Source organism: Petaurus breviceps, unplaced genomic scaffold (assembly GCF_028583685.1).
Source record: "Petaurus breviceps papuanus isolate PSGF00001 unplaced genomic scaffold, PetGlider_PUasm1.0 90895, whole genome shotgun sequence".
In the NCBI taxonomy this organism is placed as follows: domain Eukaryota; kingdom Metazoa; phylum Chordata; class Mammalia; order Diprotodontia; family Petauridae; genus Petaurus; species Petaurus breviceps.
The window spans coordinates 16,346,064-16,349,418 of NW_027187372.1; positions in this window are offsets into that span (position 1 = coordinate 16,346,064).

Genomic DNA, 3,355 nt, shown 5'->3' on the forward strand with positions numbered 1-3,355 from the left:
TTGAACATGCTACCTCCCACATTTTTCACTTTTAGCTTTTTCATCAAGTGGAGAACAGATGACAAGTTCTATGAGGCCAACTTATGTTTGATGTCAGGAAAAACTTGCTAACTCTTAGAGCTGTCCAGAAATGGAATAGGCTGTCTCAAGAGGTGATGAATTCTCCCTTATTTGAGGTCTTCGATCAGAGACTGTATGACCACTTGTTGGCTATGTTATAGTGAGGATTCCTTTCTCATATAGGTTGGACTGGATGGATTCTGAGGTCCCTTCCATGTCTTAAATTCTGCTGTTCTATGAGGTGGTGTCGAATTACCAAGATATATTTGAGACATTCTTCCTTTTTCATTCTCCTCTGTGGGTTTGGAGGTATGCTTTCTTTTTTTCTAATGAGATGAGCAAGAGAAGTTATTAAGGAGGAATTTTCCTTTCCCTGATCCATTAACCCAGTCTTGCTCTTTGAGCAACTGTCCCCCTCCTACTTTTCTGTTAGAATAAGATATTCTCATGCTATAAATTTCAGATGTTTCACAAGACAAGGCATCTGAAGTGTTAGCTCTCTATGACTATTAATCACTAAACATTTATTACACACACTTTGTGGAAGACACTGTGCTATGTGCTGGGAAGGCAAAGACAAAAGTGAAAAGCTGCTGCAACATATAGGGTTAAGACTAGCTACTGAGAGACCAGGAAAAGCCTTGTGGAGAAGATGGCAATTGAAGTGAGTACAGGAGGAATCCAAGGATTTTGGGAAATGAAGGCTTGGAAGGAGTAAATTCTAGGTTTGGAGGATAGTCAGTGTACTGAGGTGGAATTGGAGTGCCATGTTTTTAAAGGAAGTTACTGGACAATAAGACTGAAAAAGTAGGCTGGGATCAGGTTATGAAGGGCTCTAAATGCCAAGCTGAGGCATTTATATTTGATCTTGGAGGTCATAGGGAACCATTGGATGTATTGAGTAGGAGAATAATATCAGATTTGTACTTGGAGAAAATCACTTTGGCAACTTTGTGAAAGGAAGAGAGGAGATAAACTTGAGGCAGGGGAATCAATTAGGGGGTTACTACAGTAGTCTATATGAGATGCAATAAAATCTTGAACTAGGGTGATTGGAGTCTGTGTGATGGTTAGAAAAAGGGATGAATGTGAAAGATATTATGGAGGTAGAAACAGCAAGATTTGGCAGATGTGTGGATATTTTGGGGTGAGTTAAAATGAGGAGAAAAAAATAATAAGATTAGAAAACTAGAAGACTAGAAGCATGGTTGTTCACTCAACAAAAATAGGGAATTTCAGAAGAGTGCTGATTTTTGGTGGAAGATAAGAATTCAGTTTACGGCATGTTGAGTTTGGGATGTGTGCAGTACAATAAGTTAGAAATGTCCAGTAGCAAGTTGGTGATATAAGACTGGTATTCAAGAGAAAGCCTTGACTTAAATAGCAGCATAGGGACAATAATTAAATGCATGAGGTCATTGAGTTGAATGTGAAAAGAATACAGGTCCCAGGAAAAAGCCTTGAGGTATGAAATGGAATTTTCTCATCATGAAACTTTTTGTCCACTTTAAAATGGACAATTTCTATAAGGCATGCAGATTTTGGTGGTAGGATATGGTACAGAAAGTGGAAACAATTTCTTTAGGTTAGTAGTCGATAAATATCTCCCATTTTATGATCATAAGGTCTTAGACGGAGAGATGAAAGGAATTGTAGAAGCCACCAAGTTTACCCCTCTCATTTTATGACTGAGGTCCAAAGAGGTTAAGTGATCACAGTTTATCAGGTGATCTGGGTCACATAGGTAGTAAATGTGAGCAATAGGATTTGAATCCAGCTCTTGTGAATTCAAATCCCTTAGTCTTTCCACTGTATCACAGCTGCTTCATCTTCTTGGAACTTTTAAAATAGATCCCATGGGCTTTCAAGTTGCACACAGTTAATTACCTTGTTTGCCAGTTTTAACATCAGAAAAACCAAAACCATCATGGCATTAACTTTTAGCAGTCTAATAAACCTGTAATGGCAAAGTCAATAACAGCACTTCCACATAATAGAGGATCGAGGCAGCTTTTCATTTAACATAGCTTGTATAAAATAAATATTTGTTTACAAATCTTAAAGTAGAATTTGATCTATGTGGCAAAAATAATTGAAAACACTGAGCATTTACTCTGTAGTCTGGCATCATCTCTTGTTTCTAAGTGACAAAAAAGTTGGCCTATTTGATATTATAATACATCCATTTTTGTTTATATTTGTCTAAAGTTTCTGGTTGTGTACTTGTGAATTAATTAAGCTAATTATGAAAGACAGAAAGGGGATACAGAAAACAAAAATACCAGTTACATGCTGGCAGTGAGGCCAAGAGCTTATTTGGAGAGAATGTAGCTTTTCCAATTTGATTTAAAAAAAAATGGCATTTTCACATGTCGAATGTGAGTTTAACAGTTCAGCTGTAGCTATCTGGTAAAATCTTGACTTCCTGTGAACAAAGATAAAAATATGATTGTCTGCCCATGAGAATTTCAGGAAATCTAGAATTACTTACATACTTTAACACTTGCCAGCAAATTACTTTCTATCTTACATATGTTACCGTTTGGCAGGAAATGTATTTCTTTTTTGACTTCCTTCCAGGCAAGAATTTTAGGGATTTAGGAAGACTTCAGGTGTTTACAGATAACCTGTGGAAGAAAAGATTTTTTTAAAAGATAAATAACTTGCCAATGTAAACTATAATGTTTAGAAACATAATTTGATTTAAAAAAACCCCACCACTACTATGTAAGATAAAATCAGAGGATTCCTCTATATTTGGATGAATTTGGAGCCTGAATTAACTATTCCAATGGAAAGTTCATAATTCCTGGGTGAATTACACTTCCAATAACGGATGTTTGTAGAATTATTCTAGATTGATTTTTGATAGCTGAGATGAAATCCATACATTTATTCATTGATTCACTAAACATTTATTGAGTTCTTACTCTGTGCAGATTACTTTTGTTGCTTCTGTAACTGTGGCATTGGGGATTACATAGATTGCCACACATAAACTTTCTCTGCCAGATATGATATCTTACTAAAGTCTGATGATGAAGAATATAGCCACAAAGATGAGGTTGGTACCTTTGGTTAATTCAACTTAATTTGTAGACAGAAGCCAATTTGTAAGGCATTTGTCTTCCAGAGAAGTCCTGCTAAACTCTTTAGAGCCATTATTGTCTATCATAAATAGATTATGGTTTAAAAGATCTATTTGATACTTGAGATGCTCAGCTCAGTAACTATTCTGTGTGTGTGAGTGGGGATCCTATTTGTGTTGCCTAGAGGTTAACATCTGTTATGGGAA